Source organism: Cuculus canorus, chromosome 1, assembly GCF_017976375.1.
Source record: "Cuculus canorus isolate bCucCan1 chromosome 1, bCucCan1.pri, whole genome shotgun sequence".
Classification (NCBI taxonomy): domain Eukaryota; kingdom Metazoa; phylum Chordata; class Aves; order Cuculiformes; family Cuculidae; genus Cuculus; species Cuculus canorus.
Window position 1 is genome coordinate 23045053 of NC_071401.1, and position 16279 is coordinate 23061331.

Below are 16279 nucleotides of genomic sequence, written 5' to 3' on the forward strand. Positions count from 1 at the left end.
CAGTTAGGTTTGCTTCAAAGCTGCTAGAGCTGACCAAAAGTATCTTTACAGTAATTCCTAGCTGTGTTTTATCTCAGGGATGCTTGATTTCAGGAACAACTTCTGAAAAGATCTTGTCTACGTTTATGATTTTTTCAGATGTATAAAAAGCCGTCTCTTAGTTCATTTCTGTGAAACAATTAACTGATCCAATGAGCTTCAGTTCCTGATAAACATTTGCCAGCTCTACAGATGTTGTATGTGTGACAGAGGGAAATTACTTCCCTACGATACATGCTTATTTCAGATTATGTACTCTTTGTTAGCCTTTTTAAAGCACAGCCACTTAAAGTCATTATGCTCTCTAAATAAGCCTCTAATGCGATTTTCAATAAACCAATCTTTTCAAAGTCGTATCAAATATCTTGATAACAGAGAATCTTGTCCTTGCAACAGAAGAATCAACCTGTGAGTAATCTGGGTGGTGCTGCGGCAAGTGGGTTTTTGTTTGAATTGATTCAAGTGGTTGATGGTGAAATTTAGAGATCAATAAGTGCACAGTGGCAAAACCCTGCATCCCAATGCCCTGCAATTGTAGTTCCTTTTTGCTTGTATGTAACCTTCCTGTCTTGGTGTGAGCCACTTTGATCTTTGATACAGTGACCAGCTTCCTGCAGAAGGCGGAAGAGACATTCTTAACTGTGTCTGCAAGCTGCTTCAAGAATTTATCAAAGTTGCTGACTCCTAAAATTCAGGAGAGCAATGCCACAACACATATTATTAATGACCCTTTTCTCCTGGCCCTCTGGCTGTAAAGAAAGCTTGATGCAAATTTAAGCAGGGAAAGCACCGTACCAAGGTGTTTATTGATTTCTTTGTGCTTTTGACTCTGGTGGTTTGGGTGGACCCTGTTAGAGCTCTCTTTTGAAAAGGCAGTGCGTGAAAATGCCTCCCATATAAAATTAGCAAGAATTTTAATTGTAACAAGCCAGAGACTATCCAACACACATCAGAGCCTTCTGGGACCCAAACAAAAAGAATAGCTTGATGCTTATCCCAAGGCACACGAAATGCGGTCAGCCAGTGCTGAGTGGGGAGTGAATCACAGGCCTGGGAGAGAAGCAACTGGTCAGAGATGTTCTTTTAAGCCTTGAGACAAGCCTGTTTCTTTAGGTGATTTCCACAGGTTTTGCCTGGTTTGAAATCTTCTATGGCTGATGAGTGATGTCAGTCCATAATTTTGTTCATTCTAAAGGCAGATGAAATACAGGGAAGCAATAGAAAAGCAAAGGGGGTTAAAATCCCTCCCTTGCTTTAGATGCCTCATCCCCTGTTCCACTGCTACGTGGCTGGCACCGCTCACTCTCTGTACTGGTAGGGTGGGGTGAGAGGAGCTACTGGAGACAACTAAAGCTCTTGTGCGCAGCTGCAGCAAGGAGGGACAGTGCCATAGGCTCCACCAGCTCTCTGCCAGATATGGTTGGGTACTACATGACTAGGAGGTCCCCAAACACCATTAGGTGCCAGATGGCTAGGAGATGTCAGAACTCTGAGGGCTGTAGGCAGGTGGGGGTTCCAGGCAGCAAGTCCTGCCTTCCCACATAGCCCACGTATGAAATGGGAGTAGGCCTGTTTGTATCAGGGGTGTTTGGTCTATATCCACATGATCTCTTCTAGAGGTCTCATCCCATGATCAGGACACATGGGGGCATACTGCCAGCCCAGCAAGCATGCAGTCCCTTTCACCATTATCAGTAAATGACCCAACTCTCCATGAGGGAGCAGCAGTGCCAAAAATTTTGATAAAAAATGCCCCAACATACTTCCTAGCTCCTCAGTGCTGATGTCTGAGTACGCTGGTGGCATCCCAGGAGGGATGGGAGCCGTGGGCAGGGTCTTCAGGTAGCCTTTGACACCAAGGTTCACATCTGCAGGATGTGGGTACAAGCACCTAACAGGACAACAGGGAGTGCTTGGCCAGATCTACTTCTGCTGCTTCAGTGTTGACAAAGCACATTAAAAACTTCATCGTGGTAAGGAATGTCATCTCTTCTCAATGTTTTGGTAAATTTGTGCATCCTCTCTGGGTCTGTATGATGCATGTCAGAAAAGGAAAACAGAAGGAGCTGCAAATGGAAATTCCAAGCCACCAGCAATAGAGCAAACCCCAACAAACTTAACACAGCATGGGTGGAAAATCCAGGCTGTGTGCTTCAAGTGATACAAGATGCTGAACTTTACACAAAGTCTTCTGAAATCAGCAAGTGCTGGAGATGCTGTGAAAGAAGGGACTTCATCTTGTCTGAATTTGCTCCCAGGTCTAAGCATCCCCCTGGAACGACTTTGCCCTTTGCCTCTGATCCCTTCCTGAGATACTAGTCCTCTAGGCTGGCTCCCCTTTTCTGTTTGGGGGGTGGCTGTGGGACGGAAGCTTGCCGTATATAAGAGCTCTGCTATGCCACTTGCTGACATGCGAAAGAACACACCCTGGTCTGCTTTGTTCACAACATAAATCACAGTGTGAAATTTGCCTTTAGCTTCACTAGAGATGCGCCAGAGAGAATTTTGGCCCATTGCAGCATTATGCATGTCCAGGTGCCATAAAACCACATATGAATAGACAAGGGAGAAAGATCTGTGATTTGAAAGCTTTAATATCTGTATTGTCTAATTTTTCTGTACACCATCACCCCAATTGAGAAATGGTCACCGTGAGCGGATAGTGAATGAAGGAGTATTGTTACAGACTCTACATTCATCTCCAGTTAATTAGTTTCTTGCCTAAGGACTGCTGAGCGTGTTATCTTGTCCCAGGAAAGAGCCACTCCCACCAGCAGTGTAATTTAAGAAAGCCACGAATCAAATGAGTTGCCAGTCTGCAAAATCCTCTTTCCAATGGGATTCTCCTTCCCTGCAAGGTGTGGTTTTCAGGCAGGCACTTTCGGACTCACAGATTACTTTCCTCGGCTGAAGGAGCTTGTGCAATACATGTGCATCTGTAAGTTGACAGAAACTCATCTGAGATTTACCAGAATAAAAAGTTTAGCACTCAGAGAGTGAAAGTTCTGTGGATTTGCAGTGTCCCACACAGGAGGTCATGGCGCTGGGCTGCATTAATACAGGTGAAGGCTGCCCTCTGTGCACGTGTGAAGAGGAGTGAATATGTGATTGTCCCATTCCATTGCAGGTTTGTAGATCCATGAACTCTAACCTAGACTTTAGGGAAGAGGAGGAAAGAGGATAATTTGCCTTGGAAAGGCTGGAGAGCTGGATAGGTGTTCACTTGAATACACTGAAAGTAAGAGAGCAAAGGGTGCTGATTATCAGAATGCTTTACAATCTGGAAAAAGAGAGTGAGCATTTTCAGTACATGGGGAAATGAATGGAGACAGAGGGAAAAGCCAGATTATGCAAAGGTGTGAGCTTCATGTGGCCTTGCTGCTGAGATTGTTTTCTGTGCTAATGGCCCAGGCAACTGGTAAAACTGCACAGACACATTAAAGGCTGTAATCCCAATTCATCGTTTATAGCCTGCTCATGCCTAGGCAGACACATCTATCCCAGCCTTCTCAGATGCAGTGAGCTGCTGCATTTCACAGTCATGGGAAGGGCTCCCCAGCTGCACAATCCAAACGTTTTGAAGTGAAACATGGTGCGTTACACTAACTTGGTTCAGACAATCAGCTTTAAACATCTGAATCTCATTTCTTGATGCTAATTTCTCTTGCTTAGTCTTTATTTCAGCTGTGTGGAATTCTCAGACCTTTCTGACCCCAGCTTATCATTTCCTGATGTTTTATTGCTAAGTCATTGAATTTTCAGGGAGGCTGATGTTTCTAAACTGTGCGCACCTTTGATTGTACACATGGCTGGCATGTCAGACTGAGGTTTTCATATGCTCTGTATATATCACTGTCTCCACTGTTGTGTCCTCTGCAGTTTCACCATTCAGTGCGCTTATCTGCATGCCCCATCGGTGCAGTCCTCCTTAAAATGTGGCTATTATTTAAGGCTTTTCAAAAGCCCAGCCTCTGCATTCTACAAAACTTGATCTGAGCCTACGTCCACTCCTGTCACTCATGTACAGGTTCCATCTGTTCCGCTTTTCCTCTCTCACTGCTGCTTACCACATCCAGACCACATGCTGCTTATACATTGTACAACAGACATTTCTGCACACACACTTTTGAAAATGTGGCTTTTTGTGCTTTATTGTTCACATATGTCTTGTTGCTTTAGGCAAGTTTTATCAGTAATGATTTTGTTGTTTACTGACATTTAGAATAAAATAGGGTACCGCTTCAGTGTGACTGTAGGAGAGGAGAAGAGCCCTACACAATTTCTGCCAACTTTCCGATCATTCCCCCCTGCCATCACTTCCCCAAATTCTGTAGTTGCCCAAGGGTAAAGCCAAATCCTAACATCACTTACAGCAATATAAAGGTTGCTCTGCTCTGCAAGACGCTGTTCCATGTTGGTAAGGATTCACCGGCACCTCCTGCACTTCCTTGTTTGATGAGGAGAGGGGATGGAGCCTTCTATCTCTCCTTTCCAGCAAGGCAGCCCTGGCTTCTGCTTTAGATCTCCCTTACAGGTCTCCAGTGCCACCTTTGCATAACAACTATATTCTTTCACCTTCCACTTGGGGAAAAGAAAATCCCTACAGAAACTATATTTCGAAGTGAAATTGGTGGTAGGAAGATGACTCTCTTGTAGCAGCTGAGCAGACCTCTAACAGGTATGCAACGACAAGGGAATTAACGCAAGCAGGTCCCCTGGGACCTTTCTCAGGACTTTCCCATCACACCTTGCTCCATACCTGTGGTGAGACTGGAGTATCTGCAAACAGCTCACACTGGATGCAACTCCTAGTAATGTTCGTGGGTGTCTGCAGCAGGGATGGCACGGAGCCCATTGCACTGCATTATTGCCACCTGGGGATTTCCCACAGCAGGAAAATCCCCAATTGCCCAGATCTTCTGTTTTCCCACCTGGAAAAGACCAAGACCTGCCTATAGTGCTGATAATTTCTACTGCTAGGGAAAGCAAGGACTACAAACACCCACATATGGTAGGAACAGAGCCTGTTTCTGAGACTTGTTCTGATTAAAGCTTTCCCTACAAAGAGAGCATATGCTTCTGAGAGCACAGAGACCATCCACTACTCCCTTCCCAAGAAGAGAGACAAACAGCCACAGTGCTCATTTTGAGTCCCCTGTATGCAACCAAACACTGCTTGCTTGGCACATGTCTCCTGTGCACACAGGAGGGCACATCCTAAAGTGCTGGAAAGCTGATGGAGAAAGATTCGTTTGGGAAGGCTCTTGAAAAGAAGACGTGAACACAGGAACATAAAAAACCCTTCCATTTCTGTCCATGGACTACAGCCACGGATCATAGGGTGTCTCATGGCTCCTGTTCCACCTTGTGGCTCCTATCCCATCCAGTCCCCTCTGCAGGTCAGCAAAAGTTGCAAGGTACCCAAGGTCTTCCCCTGAGAATAGGTGGGGAAGAAGAACTAACTTTTGTTTGCACCAAAATATTTACCATTTTCAGATACAATGCACTGAATATTGTGTGTGATGCCCTGTATGGAAGTTTGAGGCCATTCATTGGCCAAAGGGGAGACACAGAGGGTATGAAACAAGATAATGGTACAGAGCTGTTGGCAAGCTGTTGTACGTTAGAAAGGAGGCAGGAATGAAGAGAGATGAAGCAAGTGCTTAAAAGAGTTATTCAGGAGAAACAAGGGCTTTAAGTGACATTTGAGTATGGGAAAAAAAGAAATTAGTATCTGTGGTTTCCATCAGTGTTTGGAGTGCTAAAAGCAGGAGTGGTTGCTGGAGCCTGAACTGGAATCTGAGGCTGAGCTCTCAGCTTCCTCCCAAATTAAATGAGAAACTATTCACTTGATTTACAGGCTTACTGGCAGAAAAGAACTTATTTTCTAGAAGTTTGTGTTTTTTGAAACAAATTGCTTTGTGAGCAGTGGAACTAACAGCTCATGGTTTCATGTGGGTCTCTGACTCTTGCTTCATAGTCTCCTCCCTTCTCTCCACTCCTCATAAAATAAAATAGCTGCAACAAGCCCCACTCTCCCCTCCCTTTATGCTCTAAGACTTCTCATTGGGCACAGTCAGGTACCTATACAATGACTGAGCAGTTAATGCTTACAAGGTCAGTAAGCGTGCACAAGCTCACTGGCTGCTGGCTGCATTTCTCTAATTAAGGTCTCTGTCCCTCGCCTAGCCATCAGCTTGTACAAAATTTAGAAAGGAATTTGATATCTTTTGAAAGTCGTACCTTTCTGTCCTGTGTGAAATCAGGAAAAAATTATCAATGGAGCAGGATAGACAGATTAAATCTGAACTAAAAAGGTTCTGTTGTATTGGCTTTGGATGCATACATAGGACATCAGTCCAGGTTCTGAAATTAATTTCTCCCTCTCCTTTTCAGCTATTTTTAACCTGGATGTGTTCTGCGATTTGTTTCCCACATGTGTTCTGCGATTTGTTTCCCATACAGCATTGAAGCTGGCACAGCTTAGGGGTGTGTGAGTGCTGAGGGAGGGGAAAGGGAAAATAGGGGATGCTTCTGTTAGCACTGCTGCTGAAAGAAGTATTCATCAAACGATAGCCTCTCAGATCTGTATAACATAGAGTCCCACACCATGCCATGGAAAAGTTGTGCAGATAACCAACTTTACCGTCTTGAAGTGCTCAGAGGTAGAGCAAAACGAGCTAGAGCAATCAAGGCATCCTGTAGAAAGAACACACCAGAAATGGTCAGTTTTGAAATGTAATGTTTTCTGTCATAGTTCAACATTTCAATACTGCCCACATCTCTGGGTGCACATCTCAAGACATCCCTCTGTGTAGGATCCCTTACAAAAAATCCTTCTTATGGCAGCCCAGTCACTGGACAGAGAGCATGTTGACTCACAGGATTGATTCTATAAAACCTTTATCCCAGCTACTATCCATACAAACCTAGGGCTTGGAAGAGCAGAGGTTTTATCTGGAAAATATGTAGGAAAAAGCTTCTTGAGTATTAATTTACAAAATGAGACCTCTCCTTTCGAAGTGTTTCTTTTCTTCAGTTAACTACAAGTGATTATAATGTGTGAGACCTGCCTTTTCCCCCTGTGTTCTGTTCAACACTGTTAGACATGAAAGGAAAAGAGGATTAAAGGGGAGAGATGATATCGTAAACAGCTCTTCAAGGTAGGTGGGGAAACAACAATAACTCTCTCAAACAGAACACAGGGATGCCCTTAGGAAAAGGGTTTTAAAGTGTCCTGCATGTGAAAGTTAATGAGTAAATAGATCTCAAACATTATTTTAAAGACTGATGATGCCAGCTTTAACATCTCAAGCATGCCCCACAACTGAGAAAAAACAAAGGGAATTTTTAATGGGCAATAAATGGACTAATATTTTTGGATGCAAAGCTAAAAGCAGGTTAGTTCTGATGGGATGTGGGTTTGTTCTGTACTTCCTGACACAGCAGCTTTACTATATTTGCCTTGTTTGCCTTACGGTGTCTTTTGATGAAGCACCACTTTTTCCTTTAAAAAGGGAAAAATGGTAGTCTTAGTAAATAATCCTCCTTTGAGCTACAGTAAATCCATTGGGTATAGAGTTTGCTGGCTTTGGGTGTTGTGTAGGTGTGTGCCAGACCATCTCACTACTATCCTGTGATACCTTACTCCACACCTACCTCAGGTTGCCTGGTCATCTCCTCCCCTCGGTGTTGCACGATGACCTTGCTATGCTGGTGAGAGGCTGGTGAATCAGCAGCAACAGCTCCTTTCCGCCAGCACATAACAGCACAGGCACTATTAGCCCTGCTGTAGGCACACTCTTCAGCTGAGATCCTGTACTCGACATCTCTCTTTGGAGCATTCCTGTACTGTCCAATACTGTTGCACTTCAAATGAACAAACTCTTGGTTACTGGGCTCCTGGAGGTCAGGCATTTTAGAGGAAAGCTGGTCTTATCTAGACCTTTTGTACAGCTCCTGTCATGGCCTCCTGACCCTCAGGGTCCTCTCTGCACAGCTATCATGAGCACACAGTAGCTACAGTGGGTTCTGCAAGCATGACTGTGCCTTTGTGGCCACAGAAGGAGCCCCAGCAGGAACTCTCAAAAGCAGGTCTCCCATTCCTATGCCCAGAGCTGGCTCAAGGCATAGACGAGTCACGTCCTGAGATGGCAGGCTTCCTACTTTGCTTCTGGTGGAGACGCAGAATTGCATGGGTTTGATGTAAACAGCTCATCTGTGCCTGCTGCTCTCAGCTGAAGGGAAGACACACGGCCTCTTGCCTATTCCCAGCAGCCCATGGAGGGCAGAAAGAGCCACTATGTGGAGCAGAGGAAAGGGAAAAAGAGTGTTCTTGCTGTAGAATAGGGATGGGAAGGATATATAGCTTGGAACGGAAATCTTGTGTTAAGGGAATTGGCATTAAGCAAGGAGAGGTAGGGAAGGAGGGAAACAAAGAATCCCTATTTCCAGCCAAATGCCAAAGCTATCAAAATTCCCATACATCTGGGTATACCTTTACTTGCCTAGAATGATTCAAAGCCTCACTGATGTCCTTCAGACCCTTTACCAACTCAGGGTTTCCGAAAGTGTGTCATCTGTTCCCAGCTGACTCTCATTTATCCTCACACTTCAGAAATGCATGGACTGCTTCACAAACCCTTTTCCTACCCCCTATTTCTTCCAAAGCTCCTCTGCCATTACCACAACATTGAGGCAGGCCTGCCTACACTAGCATTAATTGCCAGCCTAAAAAATGGGGAGAGAATCAGCTCCCCAAGCTTTCACACTCAGACACAAGGGAGCACGTGCCAGGCCTTGACAGAACACATCAATAGCAACTCCACCCCCTTATCACAGCTGTTTTCTGGCTCACTTACCCTGTTCCTGTGGGTCAGTCACCACCTTCCAGTGCTTGCTCAGTTGATAAGAAACACTTAGTTTAACTTTTCTGCTCAGTTATTATGTTCTACCTCTTCCAGAGCAACTAAAATCCCAGTCTGCTTACACCTTCATGCCAGAGCCAGCGTCTCAGAGCTACAATTTGTTCTGCTCTTTGGAAACCCCCCACCCTTCTCCCTGTGCTCAGCCTCTCACCATGCAATGCCCTGACCTAGTGCAGCATTTGCCCTCTCTGCAGGACAGGTGCCTGCGCTCCTGCACACATCACTTGACTCCTCATTCCTGCAAGCTTGAATACTTCAACACTTGGACAGACAGACAGGCTTGGCTCGTCTGTGTCATCTTCATCTCCTTTCAGTACATTCCCAGTCTCCTCCTCCTCATTCTTCTGGGTTAGTCTGGGTTAGTCGTCTTTGAGCTTATCCCTATCTAAGTGATGGGCTGGCAAACAGGGCCATAACCTTTCACTTGACTTCCACCAGGGTATGCAGCTTTGAGCCAATAAGGGTATGATTGAGGCCAGTTCCCCTGCCTGGGCAGTGACGACACAATGTGAGGTCAGCTCTGCCATGCATTCTCTTTACCCTGTGGAACTTAACACGAGCAAAAGTGCTAGCTTTATACTATCAAAAGCAAGAACTATGTTCAGCCCACCTTTCATGCAGATACATACTTACCTATGTACACATACAGGCATACCAAACAATTCTATGCATCTATGCATCTAGATATATACAGATTGGCTCACCTGAATCCTATACAATTCCTGGCATCCTTCCAAGCAACTGGAGCATGAAAGTACAGAAGGAAGAGTAGACTAAGCTGCTGTACCTATTTATGAGTGAGAGAGACTGCTTGCACCAGTGGTTGTGTTCTTCGGTGCAGTCCCAGACCCAGGTTCTCAAGAGGATACCAAGCCAACTGGTGCAAGGCTCTAGTCGAGCTTGTTGTGACCCTTTTTAGAAGAACTCAAGAGTTCAGCTTTCTTCTGACTGATAAAGTTGGTATTGTGAAGAAACCAGAAATACTAGTCCTGCTGAAGAGCTGTACTGCGCCCCAGGCGAGAATACGAACACAGGCTTCTCCTTCCAAATAGAAGTGAAACAATCAGATATTCTCAGTGCAACTCCAAGCAGAAGGGGAGCCGTGTGGTGTGTGGCTTTAAGGGCGACAGTATGAAACTGGGGACAGGTAGAGCAAGGGCACATAAGCCCATCTGGATAAAAGGTTTGCTCATGGTGCAGAGGCAAAGAGGAGATTCAGCATCATACCTTCCCTAGGTATAATTTAAGTTGTGCCTTGTTGGATTTGACTCACTAAGAACAGAATCACATTCAGCACAAGGGGAAGCACAGGGGCAATGAACTCCACAAGCAAGTGCATGCAGACAAGCAGATGGAAAAGGTGGGTGCTCCAATACTGTTACAACAAGCATTGAAGGAAAAGAGAGACTTTGAAGAGGGCTAGAAAAAGACCTCAAAATTCTCCTTACCACACACGAGATAAAATATAGAGCATTGTAGGTATGGGACTTTTCAGTGGGAGGAGGAAGCCTCTGGAGTTAGAAACTGTGCTTCTGTTTCACATCTTCATCTACTGCGCACAGGTTCATGGGAGGTGGCAGTATCAAGTTTGAAACACCAACCTTAGTTGATACCAATTTGAGATCCCCAAATTTAAGCAAACAACAAATCCCATCATAGCCCAAGGGGATGGCCAGTTTCCTAGATTGCTTCCTGCTTCTTCTGTGCCTTGCCTCATGCTCAACATGAATTTATTCTTCATAAAAAGACACTTGGACTAGACAAAACAGTCCCTTTCCACCGCTGAAAAAACACACTCCAACATCCTTTCCCTTTAGTTCTCTCACTTTAGTGCAGTGCAGGGCGTAAGTCATCTCTCCAAGTGCAGGTGTTAGACAAAAAGCTCCTGGGACTCCAGTAAGTGTACTAACTGGTTCTTCACTGACCATAATGGGCAAACTGCACTTTAGGACTCACCGACACCTCCCGAAACCCCTCTGGATGCACAGAGACCATAACCAGACCTATAACTTGCTACAGAAAAATAACAGGTGTTGGGAGTGTCTCACATCCTGCCATAGCAAGGACTGTTTGGCAGGTATTTTAGTGAACACATCTAGACCCCTAATTCTATTCCTGTCCAAAACTGCTGTGTGTTTTTCCTTGGACAGTGCCCAATCTGCAGAGCTAGTGTTTTCCACACAAAATTGCCTGGTTGGTAAACTTCCAAGAAGTTCTATTTTTGGTTCAATGAAGAATGGCAGCCTTCCATCAAACTTTCTTGTCTTTTCTTCTTTACTCCTTTCTTCTACTCCCTCCCCCCCAAAATAAGATTGCTTAAAAAAAATCCATAAATTTTCATTTGCATATAAGAGCTCAATTTTCATTTGGATATAAGAGCTCAATTGTCCTGTTCTGCAGGAGGCCGGATGGTTTCTATAGTAGTCCTTTTTTACCTTGAAAAAATATGAGGGTGAGAGAGTGGGGTGGGGTGTTCCCATCTTTATGTTTTCATTGAAGTGTTTCTCTTGAAGAGAATTCATTGGAGGCTCTGCCATAGACTTCTGAAAACTCACAATTTTTAATGCTATGCTGCTGTTCTTGAGACCATATGGGCCTTTGTGACCATGAAGGATGAGAAGCAGAGTCACAAATGTGGAGATGCAACTGGGATCCACCACTCCATGGTCAAAGTAAAGATCTGCCACTGTGCAGTTGCCTCAGAGTAGGATACACAGAGATCTAGCAGGAAGCCTCTTATTCTGCATCCCAGTTCACCTACTTCTGCATTTGACTTGTCCCACAACATGCAGACTATGTCATAAATAGCTGAAATTTACAAGAGCATGCCACCTTCTAATTGGCCCCCACATTCTCATATATGTCTCTACTTTTTTTTTTCATCCCATTCTGTCTCCAGAGCCCTCAGTGAGCCAGAACTGAGCTTCTTCCAAGTCCTAATGATCCTCACTTGTTCACTCTCTCACAAACAGAATCACTTTGGCCAACAGCCAGGTTTGCAGTAAGGGCCAGCCACATACACGGGCAACTTAAAAGCACCTCAGCTCTGGGAAATCCTGCTGGGCTGTAAAAGCTGCCCACAAACCCAAATCATATCAAGCAAAGCCTGTCTGATAATTCTTTGGCACAATCCCCAAACTCGCTGAACTGCTTTTCCATACAAAGTATTTCCAGGTGGGTTATTAGGTCCAGCATCCTTCCCATCTTGTATCCTCTTACAGTTGAAAAAGGCATTCCTTAGAACAAGCTACTTTTAAAAGGAAAACAAGTATTCTCCTTTACATCTCTGGTTCCTCTAAACCAGAAAGATACTTTGCAAGACACAAATTGTTCCTGCTGAGTAGCGCAGGGACCTTATCTTCCCACAGTGCCTGTGCCCATACAGGACTTTCATCTGGGGATGTAGTTTCTATTTTCACAAGGTGATGGGTGCTGGTACAACTACCAGTGTGAATGAACAGTACAAAGGGGCCATACTCTGTTAAATCTAGTTTCCTTTCCTGTATTTTTATAGCAACATCACTGCAACTATATTTGAGTCTGTGCTGCTTTAATTGTACCAGAGGAGGTAAAGGGAAAGAGCTGAGCCAAGCATGCCCCACAGATGGCTGCTGGCTGAACTATGTGTGTCGGGGTGTGAGGAGACAGGAGCCTGGCCCAATGCAGTTCTTCCAGCTTTGGGTATGCACACTTAATGCTGTTTTACATGTGTGTACAGAAGATTCATTGGTAAAGGTTAGCTTTTCCAGGAAAAACTGCATCTGCATGAGGCTCTCATGGTATAAGACAGCAAAGCTCTGATTGCTTTCTGCTGGGGAAGGCTGGCTTGCAGCACTCCCTGTCATGAAAGAGACAGGTAGACCATTCAGTTCTGCTGTTTTGGCCCACTGCAATAATCTGTGTCTAACATGAACAGGATTGTTGAAACTGGATCCCAAGTCTAAAACTTGCAGATCTTTAACTAGATATTGCATAAGAGAAGTGGATAAAGAGAAGATAACTTTTCATTTGAAAATTGCCAAAACAAGTAAGAGGTTTGTTGGTTGATTTGAGTCTTCGGGTCTCTGCCACCACAGAAAATGAAGGGGGAGCAAGAACAGTACAAAACCCAGAAGTTTCTGTGAGTTAAAGCAAACTGTTTCACTTTGAGACACTTTCAGACAGGATGATTTTGATATGTGTCTTTAGAAAAAATAACCAACTGTGACGAGTAAAATCTGACCAGGCAGTGAGTGGTCTGGTTTTGACACAGAGTTGCTGATGAGACTTCCCTTTCCAGGGAGGCCTGCCTCGCTGCTGTCCAAAAAGATGAATGCACCACTGAGGATTTCTTTAACACCACTGCTGGGAAGAGGTAGGTGTTGATGGGAGCCCCATCAGCTGTGTGCCACCTCAGCAACTTGGTGCTTCTGGCTACGGTGAGGTTAAAGGGACTGCACCGTTGCACACACATGGTGCGTTGGTGTGACTAAGGTTCCCAGTCACTCAATGCCCTGCACATCCTTCCTCCGAGCGTCCCACTCCAAGCTGAGATCTTGACACCTCTCACTCCTGCTCTATGTTTTTCCCTAAGACAGCTTAGCCAAGCACTCCTGCCTGCTGCTCACAGTTGTGCCAGGCATGGAGCCAAACCTCCCCTCAGCCCATTCCAGCGCAGCTCAGTCAGTGAGACGATATCAAAGCTCGACTGGGCTGCAGAACAACCTGGGGTCTGTGAGCCCTGGAAAAACTCAGCATTACCAGTGCTGGCAGAGCCCAGAGAGACCCATACTCTTGTGGGAGAGCAAAAACAAGGCAGGAGCTGTTGCAGAGAGGTTATTTCTCCTCCCAGTGAGCAATAGAAAGCCCCACCCAAGTTTCACTCCTCACTCCCACTTTATATTAAAAAACAAACAAAACCAAAAAAATCGACATTTGCTACTGTGTGTTGTTCTTGCTGCCCTGTAACCCAGGCATGTGATTAAGCTGATGATATTTTTTTTTTTAATAGGATCAAATTCATAGCTGCCGTAGAAGTCTGCATAACTTGTCAGAGCAATTCTCTACCGTGGCAAGTTACACAAGCTGGGGAGCTTGTCCTTGCCCCAGGGTATCCTACCTATCTCTGCCTTCTCTCTTCAAGCATGGCTCCTTCTCTCCGTTCTTTTACAAAGGCATCATCCGCTGTACTTATTTTTAGGACAACAGCCAGAATTCCTGCCCTGTGGAGCTTGGTGAGTGGCCCCTGTGATAAGGCAGTAGTTTCTTCCAGCCTTTCTTTTCGTTGAAAGTGTTGCTTAAATAAAAGGAAAGGATGAGCCTACACTCAGAAGAGAGAAAAAAAAAAAAGAAAACAAAAGCTGGGCTTGCCAACCTGCAGCATGCTCTGTGATTGATTTCCGCTCGCAGTCTGCACAGCTCTGCCTGCACGGATCTGTTTAGTCATGTTGCAGGGATGGACTGAATGAGGCTGTTTGCTTCAGGACTGGTGTTTGTTCTCAGCTCTCCTCAATGATCAAATGTTACCTGTGCTGGAGAGCACCTGTGTTGTAATCGGGCTCTGTCCCTCCTTGGCAGGCAGGAGCTGTGCAGAGCCTTTGAAGGAAAGCAGGACTTAGCTGAAGGAGTAGAAATAACCATGGCTTTACTTGTGGTGGCTTTCTGTGACCAGTGTACACTGCAGTGGGCCAAGACCCAGTCTGCCTGTCAGGTCTCAATAGTACCTGTGAATAATGGAGGGAGCCCCTGTTCAGTGACCACTTTTGCTACCAGACAAGAGGCAAGCCTTTGAGATGCCTTCATGATCCCCTGCTGGTAGAGTTGGACTGGGACCAGGCCAGCACCTGATCTCAGATGATGTTATTTATGGTCGTGGAGCCCAGCCACAGATCCATGGTTACACAGAGGCATGAATGGGAACAAGCACTGCACCAGTTTTCCTCAGCACACCAGCAAGGAAGGTGTGAAATGCCTGTCCTTACCTTGGTGGTAATTATGGTAATTATGGATTACCACCTCTGTGGCTTATTGGAGCAGGAGAGGAAAGGTACAGTGTCAACACTACTGATCTCCCCAGTTTGACCCAAATCTACATGTGCTTCCAAGTGATGCAACACACGCCCTTCCTGAGATTTGACTTTAATTACAAACGAACTTTTTGTTCACAGTAATAGCTGCCAATATTCCTTAATGGCTTTAACTGCTCACACAGTTATTCCCAGCAGCCTGGGGTGGCCCCTCCACTCTCTCTCCAAGGCTTACTGCTGTCAACTCGCTGTCTGTGCTTGTATGTGTAGACAACACCACCATACCATGGAGACAATACATGTTTTTTTAAGTAGGGATCGAGTGTAACAGTCATACAATGATTGTGATCTGTATTTCACCTCTACTGAAAATGTGTCTCTGCCCATCCAGGGCCACTCTGCAAAATATCAAATGCTTTCCTGGGCCATAGGACAGAGATACAAACTGTCTCCCACTGCCTTGTGGCTCTAGCTAGGATGTTAAGCCATGTGCTTCTCACTGAAAATAAATATACTATTTTCCTAAAGGTGTTTTGTTTTGTTTTGTTTATTTTGGTTTTGTTTTGTTTTGTTTTGTTTGTGTCAGACATAAAGCCTGCAGGCAACAGTGGACAATGTGCTTGCTTTTCTACTTCCCATGTGTTTCCCCTCTTCTATACTTTGCCATTCTATCTTTTTAATGGTTGCTTAAACTGTCAGAACCAGCAAAATCATACAGCTATTTGAGTTGGGAAATCATCTAGTCCACCTGCCCTGTCTGGGCAGGGATGTCTTTCAGTGGATCATCCAATCTGACTTAGAACATTTCCAACAATACGGCATCCACTGCTTTCCTGGGCAATGCATTCCACTGTTGGAGTGCCAGTCAGCATACATCACACACCCAAAACGTGTCTATCTCTGGGCTCTAGAGTTCTCTCCTATGGCACAGTTGTCTGAAATTCTTTCTTCTCTCCTGAGGATCTCAGGCAGCTCATGAATGGTTTGCATCTGAGCTCTTGTGTCTCTGACACAGGTAAGGGTCTCCATGCCCCTCGTTGGTTTCTTTTTGCTGAGCAGGAGCTTGCATTTTTTATTTAAATCTTATTCCCATGGTTGGAGAAGGTTCTGTTTTGCCAGATTACAAAGCCATCAGCATGGAGATACCCATGATGCATATGTCCCTAAGTAATTATCTGGATAGGGTTCAGTGTATGGTAGTCAGTATCATTCCTTGGTTTTGTTGGATTGGTGTATCTTATTGTTACTTGTTGAAAATTATTTTCTGCTCTTAACAATCATCTTTCTTCTCAAAACTGTTCTTCCTTA

The 16279-nt window shown here is 44.9% G+C and overlaps 1 long non-coding RNA gene across 2 annotated transcripts in view; it reads left to right on the forward strand.

Moving 5' to 3' along the window:
• The window catches only part of LOC128853593 (uncharacterized), a 40612-nt gene extending 25147 nt beyond the window's left edge, over positions 1-15465 (forward strand). For both annotated transcript variants that reach the window (XR_008452208.1, XR_008452207.1), the window contains 2 exons: positions 13246-13320; positions 13957-15465. This is a non-coding gene — a long non-coding RNA (uncharacterized LOC128853593). The remainder of the gene's footprint in view (positions 1-13245; positions 13321-13956) is intronic.
• Positions 15466-16279: the final 814 nt, after the last annotated feature.